Here is a 20,677-nt window from a genome sequence, read left to right on the forward strand (position 1 = left end):
GTGGATAATTCGCCATACATAGTGATGTGTAGATAATTCTCCATACATAGTGATGTGTAGATAATTCTACATACATAATGTGTAGATAATTCTCCATACATAGTGATGTGTAGATAATTCTCCATACATAATGTTGAGATAATTCTCCATACATAGTGATGTGTGGATAATTCTCCATACATAGTGATGTGTAGATAATTTTCCATACATAATGTGTAGATAATTCTCCATACATAATATGTAGATAATTCTCCATATATAATGTGTAGATAGTTCTACATATATACTGTGTAGATAGTTCTCGATATATGATGTGTGGATAATTCTCAATACATAATGATGTGTAGATAATTCTCCATACATAATGTGTAGATAATTCTCCATACATAGTGATGTGTAGATAATTCTCCATACAGAGTGATGTGTGGATAATTCTCCATACATAGTGATGTGTAGATAATTCTCCATACATCATGTGTAGATAATTCTCCATACATAGTGATGTGTAGATAATTCTCCATACATAATGTGTAGATAATTCACCATACATAGTGATGTGTGGATAATTCGCCATACATAGTGATGTGTAGATAATTCTCCATACATAGTGATGTGTAGATAATTCTCCATACATAATGTGTAGATAATTCTCCATACATAGTGATGTGTAGATAATTCACCATACATAGTGATGTGTGGATAATTCTCCATACATAGTGATGTGTAGATAATTCTCCATACATAATGTGTAGATAATTCTCCATACATAATATGTAGATAATTCTCCATACATAGTGATGTGTAGATAATTCTCCATACAGAGTGATGTGTAGATAATTCCCCATACATAGTGATGTGTAGATAATTCTCCATACATAATGTTGAGATAATTCTCCATACATAGTGATGTGTAGATAATTCTCCATACATAGTGATGTGTAGATAATTCTCCATACATAATGTGTAGATAATTCACCATACATAGTGATGTGTGGATAATTCGCCATACATAGTGATGTGTAGATAATTCTCCATACATAGTGATGTGTAGATAATTCTACATACATAATGTGTAGATAATTCTCCATACATAGTGATGTGTAGATAATTCTCCATACATAATGTTGAGATAATTCCCCATACATAGTGATGTGTGGATAATTCTCCATACATAGTGATGTGTAGATAATTCTCCATACATAATGTGTAGATAATTCTCCATACATAATATGTAGATAATTCTCCATATATAATGTGTAGATAGTTCTACATATATACTGTGTAGATAGTTCTCCATATATGATGTGTGGATAATTCTCAATACATAATGATGTGTAGATAATTCTCCATACATAATGTGTAGATAATTCTCCATACATAGTGATGTGTAGATAATTCTCCATACAGAGTGATGTGTAGATAAGTCCCCATACATAGTGATGTGTAGATAATTCTCCATACATAATGTTGAGATAATTCTCCATACATAGTGATGTGTAGATAATTCTCCATACATAGTGATGTGTAGATAATTCTCCATACATAATGTGTAGATAATTCACCATACATAGTGATGTGTGGATAATTCGCCATACATAGTGATGTGTAGATAATTCTCCATACATAGTGATGTGTAGATAATTCTCCATACATCATGTGTAGATAATTCACCATACATAGTGATGTGTGGATAATTCGCCATAAATAGTGATGTGTAGATAATTCTCCATACATAGTGATGTGTAGATAATTCTACATACATAATGTGTAGATAATTCTCCATACATAGTGATGTGTAGATAATTCTCCATACATAATGTTGAGATAATTCTCCATACATAGTGATGTGTGGATAATTCTCCATACATAGTGATGTGTAGATAATTCTCCATACATAATGTGTAGATAATTCTCCATACATAATATGTAGGTAATTCTCCATATATAATGTGTAGATAGTTCTACATATATACTGTGTAGATAGTTCTCCATATATGATGTGTGGATAATTCTCAATACATAATGATGTGTAGATAATTCTCCATACATAATGTGTAGATAATTCTCCATACATAGTGATGTGTAGATAATTCTCCATACAGAGTGATGTGTAGATAAGTCCCCATACATAGTGATGTGTAGATAATTCTCCATACATAATGTTGAGATAATTCTCCATACATAGTGATGTGTAGATAATTCTCCATACATAGTGATGTGTAGATAATTCTCCATACATAATGTGTAGATAATTCACCATACATAGTGATGTGTGGATAATTCGCCATACATAGTGATGTGTAGATAATTCTACATACATAGTGATGTGTAGATAATTATCCATACATAATGTGTAGATAATTCTCCATACATCATGTGTAGATAATTCTCCATACATAGTGATGTGTAGATAATTCTCCATACATAATGTGTAGATAATTCACCATACATAGTGATGTGGATAATTCGCCATACATAGTGATGTGTAGATAATTCTCCATACATAGTGATGTGTAGATAATTCTCCATACATAATGTGTAGATAATTCTCCATACATAGTGATGTGTAGATAATTCACCATACATAGTGATGTGTGGATAATTCTCCATACATAGTGATGTGTAGATAATTCTCCATACATAATGTGTAGATAATTCTCCATACATAATATGTAGATAATTCTCCATATATAATGTGTAGATAGTTCTACATATATAATGTGTAGATAGTTCTCCATATATGATGTGATACCTGTCAGATGGCTGAGAGGTATGGTGAATGCTTCTGTCTCCCCTGCTGCCAACAACTATGATGATGATGCGCACATCAATGAGAGAGAGATACAACATCCCGGGCAGCTTAATTGATGACTGGGCAGTGTACATGTTCTGTGGGCCCTGTGCTCTATGTCAGATGGCAAGAGAGATGAAACACCAGCTGTGTTGAGATTGAAAGGCAATCAATCCATTTGAGTTTTGGGGTCTATGCATACCTAATAAAAGAAGAAGAAAAACATTGATGGATTTATATTACATACAGTATCTGATGAATTCCAATTGAATAAGTCATGCATGGAATTTAGAATTGTAAGTCGCTCTGGATAAGAGCGTCTGCTAAATGACTTAAATGTAAATGTAATGATGTGTGGATAATTCTCAATACATAATGATGTTGAGATAATTCTCAATACATAATGATGTGTAGATAATTCTCCATACATAATGTGTAGATAATTCTCCATACATAGTGATGTGTAGATAATTCTCCATACAGAGTGATGTGTAGATAATTCCCCATACATAGTGATGTGTAGATAATTCTACATACATAATGTTGAGATAATTCTCCATACATAGTGATGTGTAGATAATTCTCCATACATAGTGATGTGTAGATAATACTCCATACATAATGTGTAGATAATTCACCATACATAGTGATGTGTGGATAATTCGCCATACATAGTGATGTGTAGATAATTCTCCATACATAATGTGTAGATAATTCTCCATACATAATATGTAGATAATTCTCCATATATAATGTGTAGATAGTTCTACATATATACTGTGTAGCTAGTTCTCCATATATGATGTGTGGATAATTCTCAATACATAATGATGTGTAGATAATTCTCCATACATAATGTGTAGATAATTCTCCATACATAGTGATGTGTAGATAATTCTCCATACAGAGTGATGTGTAGATAATTCCCCATACATAGTGATGTGTAGATAATTCTCCATACATAATGTTGAGATAATTCTCCATACATCATGTGTAGATAATTCTCCATACATAGTGATGTGTAGATAATTCTCCATACATAATGTGTAGATAATTCACCATACATAGTGATGTGTGGATAATTCTCCATACATAGTGATGTGTAGATAATTCTCCATACATAATGTGTAGATAATTCTCCATACATAATATGTAGATAGTTCTCCATATATGATGATACCTGTCAGATGGCTGAGAGGTATGGTGAATGCTTCTGTCTCCCCCTGCTGCCAACAACTATGATGATGATGCGCACATCAATGAGAGAGAGATACAACATCCCGGGCAGCTTAATTGATGACTGGGCAGTGTACATGTTCTGTGGGCCCTGTGCTCTATGTCAGATGGCAAGAGAGATGAAACACCAGCTGTGTTGAGATTGAAAGGCAATCAATCCATTTGAGTTTTGGGGGTCTGTGCATACCTAATAAAAAAGAAGAAGAAAACATTGATGGATTTATATTACATACAGTATCTGATGAATTCCAATTGAATAAGTCATGCATGGAATTTAGAATTGTAAGTCGCTCTGGATAAGAGCGTCTGCTAAATGACTTAAATGTAAATGTAATGATGTGTGGATAATTCTCAATACATAATGATGTTGAGATAATTCTCAATACATAATGATGTGTAGATAATTCTCCATACATAATGTGTAGATAATTCTCCATACATAGTGATGTGTAGATAATTCTCCATACAGAGTGATGTGTAGATAATTCCCCATACATAGTGATGTGTAGATAATTCTCCATACATAATGTTGAGATAATTCTCCATACATAGTGATGTGTAGATAATTCTCCCATACATAGTGATGTGTAGATAATTCTCCATACATAATGTGTAGATAATTCACCATACATAGTGATGTGTGGATAATTCGCCATACATAGTGATGTGTAGATAATTCTCCATACATAGTGATGTGTAGATAATTCTACATACATAATGTGTAGATAATTCTCCATACATAGTGATGTGTAGATAATTCTCCATACATAATGTTGAGATAATTCTCCATACATAGTGATGTGTGGATAATTCTCCATACATAGTGATGTGTAGATAATTCTCCATACATAATGTGTAGATAATTCTCCATACATAATATGTAGATAATTCTCCATATATAATGTGTAGATAGTTCTACATATATACTGTGTAGATAGTTCTCCATATATGATGTGTGTATAATTCTCAATACATAATGATGTGTAGATAATTCTCCATACATAATGTGTAGATAATTCTCCATACATAGTGATGTGTAGATAATTCTCCATACAGAGTGATGTGTAGATAATTCCCCATACATAGTGATGTGTAGATAATTCTCCATACATAATGTTGAGATAATTCTCCATACATAGTGAAGTGTAGATAATTCTCCATACATAATGTGTAGATAATTCACCATACATAGTGATGTGTGGATAATTCGCCATACATAGTGATGTGTAGATAATTCTCCATACATAGTGATGTGTAGATAATTCTCCATACATAATGTGTAGATAATTCTCCATACATAGTGATGTGTAGATAATTCTCCATACATAATGTTGAGATAATTCTCCATACATAGTGATGTGTGGATAATTCTCCATACATAGTGATGTGTAGATAATTCTCCATACATAATGTGTAGATAATTCTCCATACATAATATGTAGATAATTCTCCATATATAATGTGTAGATAGTTCTACATATATACTGTGTAGATAGTTCTCCATATATGATGTGTGGATAATTCTCAATACATAATGATGTGTAGATAATTCTCCATACATAATGTGTAGATAATTCTCCATACATAGTGATGTGTAGATAATTCTCCATACAGAGTGATGTGTAGATAATTCCCCATACATAGTGATGTGTAGATATTTCTCCATACATAATGTTGAGATAATTCTCCATACATAGTGATGTGTAGATAATTCTCCATACATAGTGATGTGTAGATAATTCTCCATACATAATGTGTAGATAATTCACCATACATAGTGATGTGTGGATAATTCTCCATACATAGTGATGTGTAGATAATTCTCCATACATAATGTGTAGATAATTCTCCATACATAATATGTAGATAATTCTCCATATATAATGTGTAGATAGTTCTACATATATAATGTGTAGATAGTTCTCCATATATGATGTGATACCTGTCAGATGGCTGAGAGGTATGGTGAATGCTTCTGTCTCCCCCTGCTGCCAACAACTATGATGATGATGCGCACATCAATGAGAGAGAGATACAACATCCCGGGCAGCTTAATTGATGACTGGGCAGTGTACATGTTCTGTGGGCCCTGTGCTCTATGTCAGATGGCAGAGAGATGAAACACCAGCTGTGTTGAGATTGAAAGGCAATCAATCCATTTGAGTTTTGGGGGTCTGTGCATACCTAATAAAAGAAGAAGAAAAACATTGATGGATTTATATTACATACAGTATCTGATGAATTCCAATTGAATAAGTCATGCATGGAATTTAGAATTGTAAGTTCTGGATAAGAGCGTCTGCTAAATGACTTAAATGTAAATGTAATGATGTGTGGATAATTCTCAATACATAATGATGTTGAGATAATTCTCAATACATAATGATGTGTAGATAATTCTCCATACATAATGTGTAGATAATTCTCCATACATAGTGATGTGTAGATAATTCTCCATACAGAGTGATGTGTAGATAATTCCCCATACATAGTGATGTGTAGATAATTCTCCATACATAATGTTGAGATAATTCTCCATACATAGTGATGTGTAGATAATTCTCCATACATAGTGATGTGTAGATAATTCTCCATACATAATGTGTAGATAATTCACCATACATAGTGATGTGTGGATAATTCGCCATACATAGTGATGTGTAGATAATTCTCCATACATAGTGATGTGTAGATAATTCTACATACATAATGTGTAGATAATTCTCCATACATAGTGATGTGTAGATAATTCTCCATACATAATGTTGAGATAATTCTCCATACATAGTGATGTGTGGATAATTCTCCATACATAGTGATGTGTAGATAATTCTCCATACATAATGTGTAGATAATTCTCCATACATAATATGTAGATAATTCTCCATATATAATGTGTAGATAGTTCTACATATATACTGTGTAGATAGTTCTCCATATATGATGTGTGGATAATTCTCAATACATAATGATGTGTAGATAATTCTCCATACATAATGTGTAGATAATTCTCCATACATAGTGATGTGTAGATAATTCTCCATACAGAGTGATGTGTAGATAATTCCCCATACATAGTGATGTGTAGATAATTCTCCATACATAATGTTGAGATAATTCTCCATACATAGTGAAGTGTAGATAATTCTCCATACATAATGTGTAGATAATTCACCATACATAGTGATGTGTGGATAATTCGCCATACATAGTGATGTGTAGATAATTCTCCATACATAGTGATGTGTAGATAATTCTCCATACATAATGTGTAGATAATTCTCTATACATAGTGATGTGTAGATAATTCTCCATACATAATGTTGAGATAATTCTCCATACATAGTGATGTGTGGATAATTCTCCATACATAGTGATGTATGGGTAATTCTCCATACATAATGTGTAGATAATTCTCCATACATAATATGTAGATAATTCTCCATATATAATGTGTAGATAGTTCTACATATATACTGTGTAGATAGTTCTCCATATATGATGTGGATAATTCTCAATACATAATGATGTGTAGATAATTCTCCATACATAATGTGTAGATAATTCTCCATACATAGTGATGTGTAGATAATTCTCCATACAGAGTGATGTGTAGATAATTCCCCATACATAGTGATGTGTAGATATTTCTCCATACATAATGTTGAGATAATTCTCCATACATAGTGATGTGTAGATAATTCTCCATACATAGTGATGTGTAGATAATTCTCCATACATAATGTGTAGATAATTCACCATACATAGTGATGTGTGGATAATTCTCCATACATAGTGATGTGTAGATAATTCTCCATACATAATGTGTAGATAATTCTCCATACATAATATGTAGATAATTCTCCATATATAATGTGTAGATAGTTCTACATATATAATGTGTAGATAGTTCTCCATATATGATGTGATACCTGTCAGATGGCTGAGAGGTATGGTGAATGCTTCTGTCTCCCCTGCTGCCAACAACTATGATGATGATGCGCACATCAATGAGAGATACAACATCCCGGGCAGCTTAATTGATGACTGGGCAGTGTACATGTTCTGTGGACCCTGTGCTCTATGTCAGATGCAAGAGAGATGAAACACCAGCTGTGTTGAGATTGAAAGGCAATCAATCCATTTGAGTTTTGGGGTCTATGCATACCTAATAAAAGAAGAAGAAAAACATTGATGGATTTATATTACATACAGTATCTGATGAATTCCAATTGAATAAGTCATGCATGGAATTTAGAATTGTAAGTCGCTCTGGATAAGAGTGTCTGCTAACTGACTTAAATGTAAATGTAATGATGTGTGGATAATTCTCAATACATAATGATGTTGAGATAATTCTCAATACATAATGATGTGTAGATAATTCTCCATACATAATGTGTAGATAATTCTCCATACATAGTGATGTGTAGATAATTCTCCATACAGAGTGATGTGTAGATAATTCCCCATACATAGTGATGTGTAGATAATTCTCATAATGTGTAGATAATTCACCATACATAGTGATGTGTAGATAATTCTCCATACATAGTGATGTGTAGATAATTCTCCATACATTGTGTAGATAATTCTCCATACATAGTGATGTGGAGATAATTCTCCATACATAATGTTGAGATAATTCTCCATACATAGTGATGTGTGGATAATTCTCCATACATAGTGATGTGTAGATAATTCTCCATACATAATGTAGATAATTCTCCATACATAATATGTAGATAATTCTCCATATATATGTGTAGATAGTTCCATATATACTGTGTAGATAGTTATCCATATATGATGTGGATAATTCTCAATACATAATGATGTGTAGATATTTTCTCCATACATAGTGATGTGTAGATAATTCTCCATACCATACATAGTGATGTGTAGATAATTCTCCATACATAATTTTTGAGATAATTCTCCATACATAGTGATGTGTAGATAATTCTCCATACATAGTGATGTAGATAATTCTCCATACATAATGTGTAGATAATTCACCATACATAGTGATGTGTGGATAATTCGCCATACATAGTGATGTGTAGATAATTCTCCATACATAGTGATGTAGATAATTCTCCATACATAATGTGTAGATAATTCTCCATACATAGTGATAGATAATTCTCCATACATAATGTGAGATAATTCTCCATACATAGTGATGTGTAGATAATTCTCCATACAGAGTGATGTAATGGATACATACATAGTGATGTGTAGATAATTCTCCATACATCATGTGTAGATAATTCTCCATACATAGTGATGTGTGGATAATTCTCCATACATAGTGATGTGTAGATAATTCTCCATACATCATGTGTAGATAATTCTCCATACATAGTGATGTGTAGATAATTCTCCATACATAATGTGTAGATAATTCACCATACATAGTGATGTGTGGATAATTCGCCATACATAGTGATGTGTAGATAATTCTCCATACATAGTGATGTGTAGATAATTCTCCATACATAATGTGTAGATAATTCTCCATACATAGTGATGTGTAGATAATTCACCATACATAGTGATGTGTGGATAATTCTCCATACATAGTGATGTGTAGATAATTCTCCATACATAATGTGTAGATAATTCTCCATACATAATATGTAGATAATTCTCCATATATAATGTGTAGATAGTTCTACATCTATAATGTGTAGATAGTTCTCCATATATGATGTGGATAATTCTCAATACATAATGATGTGTAGATAATTCTCCATACATAATGTGTAGATAATTCTCCATACATAGTGATGTGTAGATAATTATCCATACAGAGTGATGTGTAGATAATTCCCCATACATAGTGATGTGTAGATAATTCTCCATATATAATGTGTAGATAGTTCTACATCTATAATGTGTAGATAGTTCTCCATATATATGATGTGTGGATAATTCTCAATACATAATGATGTGTAGATAATTCTCCATACATAATGTGTAGATAATTCTCCATACATAGTGATGTGTAGATAATTATCCATACAGAGTGATGTGTAGATAATTCCCCATACATAGTGATGTGTAGATAATTCTCCATACATAATGTTGAGATAATTCTCCATACATAGTGATGTGTAGATAATTCTCCATACATAATTTTGAGATAATTCTCCATACACAGTGATGTGTAGATAATTCTCCATACAGAGTGATGTGGATAATTCTCCATACATAGTGATGTGTGGATAATTCTCCATAAATAATGTGTAGATAATTCTCCATACATAGTGATGTGTAGATAATTCACCATACATAGTGATGTGTTGATAATTCTCCATACATAGTGATGTGTAGATAATTCTCCATACATAATGTGTAGATAATTCTCCATACATAATGTGTAGATAATTCTCCATACATAGTGATGTGTAGATAATTATCCATACAGAGTGATGTAGATAATTCCCCATACATAGTGATGTGTAGATAATTCTCCATACATAATGTTGAGATAATTCTCCATACATAGTGATGTGTAGATAATTCTCCATACATAATTTTGAGATAATTCTCCATACACAGTGATGTGTAGATAATTCTCCATACAGAGTGATGTGTGGATAATTCTCCATACATAGTGATGTGTGGATAATTCTCCATAAATAATGTGTAGATAATTCTCCATACATAGTGATGTGTAGATAATTCACCATACATAGTGATGTGTTGATAATTCTCCACATAGTGATGTGTAGATAATTCTCCATACATAATGTGTAGATAATTCTCCATACATAATATGTAGATAATTCTCCATAAATAATGTGTAGATAATTCTCCATTCATAGTGATGTGTAGATAATTCACCATACATAGTGATGTGTGGATAATTCTCCATACATAGTGATGTGTAGATAATTCTCCATACATAGTGATGTGTGGATAATTCTCCATACATAATGTTGAGATAATTCTCCATACATAGTGATGTGTAGATAATTCTCCATACAGAGTGATGTGTAGATAATTCTCCATACATAGTGATGTGTGGATAATTCTCCATACATAATGTGTAGATAATTCTCCATACATAGTGATGTGTAGATAATTCTCCATACATAGTGATGTGTAGATAATTCTCCATACATAGTGATGTGTAGATAATTCTCCATACATAGTGATGTGTGGATAATTCTACATACATAATGTTGAGATAATTCTCCATACAGTGATGTGTAGATAATTCTCCATACATCATGTGTAGATAATTCTCCATACATAGTGATGTGTAGATAATTCTCCATACATAATGTTGAGATAATTCTCCATACATAGTGAAGTGTAGATAATTCTCCATACATAATGTGTAGATAATTCACCATACATAGTGATGTGTGGATAATTCGCCATACATAGTGATGTGTAGATAATTCTCCATACATAGTGATGTGTAGATAATTCTCCATACATAATGTGTAGATAATTCTCCATACATAGTGATGTGTAGATAATTCTCCATACATAATGTTGAGATAATTCTCCATACATAGTGATGTGTGGATAATTCTCCATACATAGTGATGTGTAGATAATTCTCCATACATAATGTGTAGATAATTCTCCATACATAATATGTAGATAATTCTCCATATATAATGTGTAGATAGTTCTACATATATACTGTGTAGATAGTTCTCCATATATGATGATGTGGATAATTCTCAATACATAATGATGTGTAGATAATTCTCCATACATAATGTGTAGATAATTCTCCATACATAGTGATGTGTAGATAATTCTCCATACAGAGTGATGTGTAGATAATTCCCCATACATAGTGATGTGTAGATATTTCTCCATACATAATGTTGAGATAATTCTCCATACATAGTGATGTGTAGATAATTCTCCATACATAGTGATGTGTAGATAATTCTCCATACATAATGTGTAGATAATTCACCATACATAGTGATGTGTGGATAATTCTCCATACATAGTGATGTGTAGATAATTCTCCATACATAATGTGTGATAATTCTCCATACATAATATGTAGATAATTCTCCATATATAATGTGTAGATAGTTCTACATATATAATGTGTAGATAGTTCTCCATATATGATGTGATACCTGTCAGATGGCTGAGAGGTATGGTGAATGCTTCTGTCTCCCCCTGCCAACAACTATGATGATGATGCGCACATCAATGAGAGAGATACAACATCCCGGGCAGCAATTGATGACTGGGCAGTGTACATGTTCTGTGGACCCTGTGCTCTATGTCAGATGCAAAGAGATGAAACACCAGCTGTGTTGAGATTGAAAGGCAATCAATCCATTTGAGTTTTGGGGGTCTATGCATACCTAATAAAAGAAGAAGAAAACATTGATGGATTTATATTACATACAGTATCTGATGAATTCCAATTGAATAAGTCATGCATGGAATTTAGAATTGTAAGTCGCTCTGGGATAAGAGCGTCTGCTAACTGACTTAAATGTAAATGTAATGATGTGTGGATAATTCTCAATACATAATGATGTTGAGATAATTCTCAATACATAATGATGTGTAGATAATTCTCCATACATAATGTGTAGATAATTCTCCATACATAGTGATGTGTAGATAATTCTCCATACAGAGTGATGTGTAGATAATTCCCCATACATAGTGATGTGTAGATAATTCTCCATACATAATGTTGAGATAATTCTCCATACATAGTGAGTGATAATTCTCCATACATAGTGATGTGTGTAGCCATAATGTGTAGATAATTCTCCATACATAGTGATGTGTAGATAATTCTCCATACATAGTGATGTGTAGATAATTCTCCATACATAGTGATGTGTAGATAATTCTCCATACATAATGTGTAGATAATTCTCCATACATAGTGATGTGTAGATAATTCTCCATACATAATGTTGAGATAATTCTCCATACATAGTGATGTGTAGATAATTCTCCATACAGAGTGATGTGTAGATAATTCTCCATACATAGTGATGTGTAGATAATTCTCCATACATCATAGATAATTCTCCATACATAGTGAGATAATTCTCCATATATAATGTGTAGATAGTTCTACATGTGTAGATATATACATAGTGATGTGTAGATAGTTATCCATATATGATGTGTGGATAATTCTCAATACATACATAGTGATGTGTAGATATTTCTCCATACATAGTGATGTGTAGATAATTCTCCATACATAGTGATGTGGATAATTCCCCATACATAGTGATGTGTAGATAATTCTCCATACATAATTTTGAGATAATTCTCCATATATAGTGATAGTTCTACATCTATAATGTGTAGATAGTTCTCCTCCATACATAGTGATGTGTAGATAATTCTCCATACATAATGTGTAGATAATTCACCATACATAGTGATGTGTGGATAATTATCCATACAGAGTGATGTGTAGATAATTCTCCATACATAGTGATGTGTAGATAATTCTCCATACATAATGTGTTCTCCATATATGAGATAATTCTCCATACATAGTGATGTGTAGATAATTCTCCATACATAATGTTGAGATAATTCTCCATACATAGTGATGTGTAGATAATTCTCCATACAGAGTGATGTGTGGATAATTCCCACATACATAGTGATGTGTAGATAATTCTCCATACATCATGTGTGAGATAATTCTCCATACATAGTGATGTGTAGATAATTCTCCATACATTTTGAGTGATGTGTAGATAATTCTCCATACATCATGTGTAGATAATTCTCCATACAGTGAGTGATGTGTAGATAATTCTCCATACATAATGTGTAGATAATTCACCATACATAGTGATGTGTGGATAATTCTCCATACATAGTGATGTGTAGATAATTCTCCATACATAGTAGATAATTCTCCATACATAATGTGTAGATAATTCTCCATACATAGTGATGTGTAGATAATTCTCCATACATAGTGATGTGTAGATAATTCCCATACATAGTGATGTGTGGATAATTCTCCATACATACATAGTGATGTGTAGATAATTCTCCATACATAATGTGTAGATAATTCTCCATACATAATATGTAGATAATTCTCCATACATAGTGATGTGTAGATAATTCTCCATCTATAATGTGTAGATAGTTCTCCATACATAGTGATGTGTAGATAATTCACCATACATAGTGATGTGTTGATATTCCCTTCCATACATATGATGTGTAGATAATTCTCCATACATAATGTGTAGATAATTCTCCATACATAATATGTAGATAATTCTCCATAAATAATGTGTAGATAATTCTCCATTCATAGTGATGTGTAGATAATTCACCATACATAGTGATGTGTAGATAATTTCCATACATAATGTTGAGATAATTCTCCATACATAGTGATGTGTAGATAATTCTCCATACATAATTTTGAGATAATTCTCCATACATAGTGATGTGTAGATAATTCTCCATACAGAGTGATGTGTGGATAATTCTCCATACATAGTGATGTGTGGATAATTCTCCATAAATAATGTGTAGATAATTCTCCATACATAGTGATGTAGATAATTCTCCATACATAGTGATGTGTTGATAATTCTCCATACATAGTGATGTGTAGATAATTCTCCATACATAGTGATGTGTAGATAATTCTCCATAATGTTGAGATACCTCCATACAGTGATGTGTAGATAATTCTCCATACATCAAATAATTTCATACATAGTGATGTGTAGATAATTCTCCATGAGATAATTCTCCATACATAGTGATGTAGATAATTCTCCATACATACGTGTAGATAATTCACCATACATAGTGATGTGTGGATAATTCTCCATACATAGTGATGTGTAGATAATTCTCCATACATGGTGATGTGTGGATAATTCTCCATACATAATGTTGAGATAATTCTCCATACATAGTGATGTGTAGATAATTCTCCATACATAATGTTGAGATAATTCTCCATACATATGATGTGTGGATAATTCTCCATACATAGTGATGTGTAGATAATTCTCCATACATAATGTGTAGATAATTCTCCATACATAGTAGATAATTCTCCATATATAATGTGTAGATAATTCTCATATATACTGTGTAGATAGTTCTCCATATATGATGTGTAGATAATTCTCCATACATAGTGATGTGTGGATAATTCTACATACTCCATACATAGTGATGTGTAGATAATTCTCCATACAGAGTGATGTGTAGATAATTCTCCATACATAGTGATGTGTAGATAATTCTCCATACATAATGTTGAGATAATTCTCCATACATAGTGATGTGTAGATAATTCTCCATACATAGTGATGTGTAGATAATTCTCCATACATAATGTGTAGATAATTCACCATACATAGTGATGTGTGGATAATTCTCCATACATAGTGATGTGTAGATAATTCTCCATACATAATGTGTAGATAATTCTCCATACATAATATGTAGATAATTCTCCATATATAATGTGTAGATAGTTCTACATATATAATGTGTAGATAGTTCTCCATATATGATGTGATACCTGTCAGATGGCTGAGAGGTATGGTGAATGCTTCTGTCTCCCCTGCTGCCAACAACTATGATGATGATGCGCACATCAATGAGAGAGAGATACAACATCCCGGGCAGCTTAATTGATGACTGGGCAGTGTACATGTTCTGTGGACCCTGTGCTCTATGTCAGATGGCAAGAGAGATGAAACACCAGCTGTGTTGAGATTGAAAGGCAATCAATCCATTTGAGTTTTGGGGGTCTATGCATACCTAATAAAAGAAGAAGAAAAACATTGATGGATTTATATTACATACAGTATCTGATGAATTCCAATTGAATAAGTCATGCATGGAATTTAGAATTGTAAGTCGCTCTGGATAAGAGCGTCTGCTAACTGACTTAAATGTAAATGTAATGATGTGTGGATAATTCTCAATACATAATGATGTTGAGATAATTCTCAATACATAATGATGTGTAGATAATTCTCCATACATAATGTGTAGATAATTCTCCATACATAGTGATGTGTAGATAATTCTCCATACAGAGTGATGTGTAGATAATTCCCCATACATAGTGATGTGTAGATAATTCTACATACATAATGTTGAGATAATTCTCCATACATAGTGATGTGTAGATAATTCTCCATACATAGTGATGTGTAGATAATTCTCCATACATAATGTGTAGATAATTCACCATACATAGTGATGTGTAGATAATTCTCCATACATAGTGATGTGTAGATAATTCTCCATACATAATGTGTAGATAATTCTCCATACATAGTGATGTGTAGATAATTCTCCATACATAATGTTGAGATAATTCTCCATACATAGTGATGTGTGGATAATTCTCCATACATAGTGATGTGTAGATAATTCTCCATACATAATGTGTAGATAATTCTCCATACATAATATGTAGATAATTCTCCATATATAATGTGTAGATAGTTCTACATATATACTGTGTAGATAGTTATCCATATATGATGTGTGGATAATTCTCAATACATAATGATGTGTAGATATTTCTCCATACATAGTGATGTGTAGATAATTCTCCATACAGAGTGATGTGTAGATAATTCCCCATACATAGTGATGTGTAGATAATTCTCCATACATAATGTTGAGATAATTCTCCATACATAGTGATGTGTAGATAATTCCTCCACATAGTGATGTGTAGATAATTCTCCATACATAATGTGTAGATAATTCACCATACATAGTGATGTGTGGATAATCTGCCATACATAGTGATGTGTAGATAATTCTCCATACATAGTGATGTGTAGATAATTCTCCATACATAATGTGTAGATACCTCATACATAGTGATGTGTAGATAATTCTCCATACATAATGTTGAGATAATTTCATACATAGTGATGTGTAGATAATTCTCCATACAGAGTGATGTGTGGATACCTCCATACATAGTGATGTGTAGATAATTCTCCATACATCATGTGTAGATAATTCTCCATACATAGTGATGTGTGGATAATTCTCCATACATATATGTGTAGATAATTCTCCATACATCATGTGTAGATACCCTCCATAGTGATGTAGATACCTTCTCCATACATAATGTGTAGATAATCTCACCATACATAGTGATGTGTGGATAATTCGACCATACATAGTGATGATTGTAGATAATTCTCCATACATAGTGATGTGTAGATAATTCATGCAGATGATACATCATGTGTAGATATTCCTCCACATAGTGATGTAGATAATTCACCATACATAGTGATGTATACCTCCATACATAGTGATGTGTAGATAATTCTCCATACATATGTGTAGATAATTCTCCATACATAATATGTAGATAATTCTCCATATATAATGTGTAGATAGTTCTACATCTATAATGTGTAGATAGTTCTCCATATATGATGTGTGGATAATTCTCAATACATAATGATGTGTAGATAATTCTCCATACATAATGTGTAGATAATTCTCCATACATAGTGATGTGTAGATAATTATCCATACAGAGTGATGTGTAGATAATTCCCCATACATAGTGATGTGTAGATAATTCTCCATACATAATGTTGAGATAATTCTCCATACATAGTGATGTGTAGATAATTCTCCATACATAATTTTGAGATAATTCTCCATACACAGTGATGTGTAGATAATTCTCCATACAGAGTGATGTGTGGATAATTCTCCATACATAGTGATGTGTAGATAATTCTCCATAAATAATGTGTAGATATTCTCCATACATAGTGATGTGTAGATAATTCACCATACATAGTGATGTGTAGATAATTCTCCATACATAGTGATGTGTAGATAATTCTCCATACATAATGTGTAGATAATTCTCCATACATAATATGTAGATAATTCTCCATAAATAATGTGTAGATAATTCTCCATTCATAGTGATGTGTAGATAATTCACCATACATAGTGATGTAGATAATTCTCCATACATAGTGATGTGTAGATAATTCTCCATACATAGTGATGTGTGGATAATTCTCCATACATAATGTTGAGATAATTCTCCATACATAGTGATGTGTAGATAATTCTCCATACAGAGTGATGTGTAGATAATTCTCCATACATAGTGATGTGTGGATAATTCTCCATACATAGTGATGTGTAGATAATTCTCATACATAGTGATGTGTAGATAATTCTCCATACATAGTGATGTGTAGATAATTCTCCATACATAGTGATGTGTAGATAATTCTCCATACATAGTGATGTGTGGATAATTCTACATACATAATGTTGAGATAATTCTCCATACAGTGATGTGTAGATAATTCTCCATACATCATGTGTAGATAATTCTCCATACATAGTGATGTGTAGATAATTCTCCATACATAATGTGTAGATAATTCACCATACATAGTGATGTGTGGATAATTCTCCATACATAGTGATGTGTAGATAATTCTCCATACATAATGTGTAGATAATTCTCCATACATAATATGTAGATAATTCTCCATATATAATGTGTAGATAGTTCTACATATATAATGTGTAGATAGTTCTCCATATATATGATGTGATACCTGTCAGATGGCTGAGAGGTATGGTGAATGCTTCTGTCTCCCCTGCTGCCAACAACTATGATGATGATGCGCACATCAATGAGAGAGATACAACATCCCGGCAGCTTAATTGATGACTGGGCAGTGTACATGTTCTGTGGACCCTGTGCTCTATGTCAGATGGCAAGAGAGATGAAACACCAGCTGTGTTGAGATTGAAAGGCAATCAATCCATTTGAGTTTTGGGGGTCTGTGCATACCTAATAAAAGAAGAAGAAAAACATTGATGGATTTATATTACATACAGTATCTGATGAATTCCAATTGAATAAGTCATGCATGGAATTTAGAATTGTAAGTCGCTCTGGATAAGAGCGTCTACTAAATCACTTAAATGTAAATCAATGATGTGTGGATAATTCTCAATACATAATGATGTTGAGATAATTCTCAATACATAATGATGTGTAGATAATTCTCCATACATAATGTGTAGATAATTCTCCATACATAGTGATGTGTAGATAATTCTCCATACAGAGTGATGTGTAGATAATTCCCCATACATAGTGATGTGTAGATAATTCTCCATACATAATGTTGAGATAATTCTCCATACATAGTGATGTAGATAATTCTCCATACATAGTGATGTGTAGATAATTCTCCATACATAATGTGTAGATAATTCACCATACATAATGTGGATAATTCTCCATACATAGTGATGTGTAGATAATTCTCCATACATAGTGATGTGTAGATAATTCTCCATACATAATGTAGATAATTCTCCATACATAGTGATGTGTAGATAATTCTCCATACATAATGTTGAGATAATTCTCCATACATAGTGATGTGTGGATAATTCTCCATACATAGTGATGTGTAGATAATTCTCCATACATAATGTGTAGATAATTCTCCATACATAATATGTAGATAATTCTCCATATATAATGTGTAGATAGTTCTACATATATACTGTGTAGATAGTTCTCCATATATGATGTGTGGATAATTCTCAATACACAATGATGTGTAGATAATTCTCCATACAAATGTGTAGATAATTCTCATACATAGTGAGATAATTCTCCATACAGAGTGATGTGTAGATAATTCCCTATACATAGTGATGTGTAGATAATTCTCCATACATAATGTTGAGATAATTCTCATACATAGTGATGTGGTAGATAATTCTCCATACATAATGTGTAGATAATTCACATGCATGGTGATGTGTGGATAATTCGCCATACATAGTGATGTATAGATAATTCTCCATACACATAGTGATGTGTAGATAATTCTCCATACATAATGTAGATAATTCTCCATACATAGTGATGTGTAGATAATTCTCCATACATAATGTTGAGATAATTCTCCATACATAGTGATGTGTGGATAATTCTCCATACATAGTGATGTGTAGATAATTCTCCATACATAATGTGTAGATAATTCTCCATACATAATGTAGATAATTCTCCATATATAATGTGTAGATAGTTCTACATATATCCTGTAGATAGTTCTCCATATATGATGTGTGGATAATTCTCAATACATAATGATGTGTAGATAATTCTCCATACATAATGTGTAGATAATTCTCCATACATAGTGATGTGTAGATAATTCTCCATACAGAGTGATGTGTAGATAATTCCCCATACATAGTGATGTGTAGATAATTCTCCATACATAATGTTGAGATAATTCTCCATACATAGTGATGTGTAGATAATTCTCCATACATAATGTGTAGATAATTCACCATACATAGTGATGTGTGGATAATTCGCCATACATAGTGATGTGTAGATAATTCTCCATACATAGTGATGTGTGGATAATTCTCCATACATAGTGATGTGTAGATAATTCTCCATACATAGTGATGTGTAGATAATTCTCCATACATAATATGTAGATAATTCTCCATATATAATGTGTAGATAGTTCTACATATATACATGTGTAGATAGTTCTCCATATATGATGTGTGGATAATTCTCAATACATAATGATGTGTAGATAATTCTCCATACAT

The 20,677-nt window shown here is 32.2% G+C and overlaps 1 long non-coding RNA gene across 3 annotated transcripts; it reads right to left on the minus strand.

Moving 5' to 3' along the window:
- Positions 1–2,600: 2,600 nt before the first annotated feature.
- On the minus strand, positions 2,601–15,962 carry LOC127917816 (uncharacterized). Of its 3 annotated transcripts, none has more exons than XR_008097752.1 (3): positions 15,815–15,962; positions 3,972–4,214; positions 2,601–2,752 (listed from the first exon to the last, which is right to left on the minus strand). It is a non-coding gene; the product is annotated as an uncharacterized LOC127917816 (long non-coding RNA). The 3 variants fall into 3 exon arrangements; XR_008097753.1 differs by lacking the exon at positions 15,815–15,962 and adding an exon at positions 8,196–8,329; XR_008097754.1 differs by lacking the exon at positions 15,815–15,962 and adding an exon at positions 6,212–6,310.
- Positions 15,963–20,677: the final 4,715 nt, after the last annotated feature.

This window comes from Oncorhynchus keta, unplaced genomic scaffold (assembly GCF_023373465.1).
Source record: "Oncorhynchus keta strain PuntledgeMale-10-30-2019 unplaced genomic scaffold, Oket_V2 Un_contig_1219_pilon_pilon, whole genome shotgun sequence".
NCBI classification, from domain to species: domain Eukaryota; kingdom Metazoa; phylum Chordata; class Actinopteri; order Salmoniformes; family Salmonidae; genus Oncorhynchus; species Oncorhynchus keta.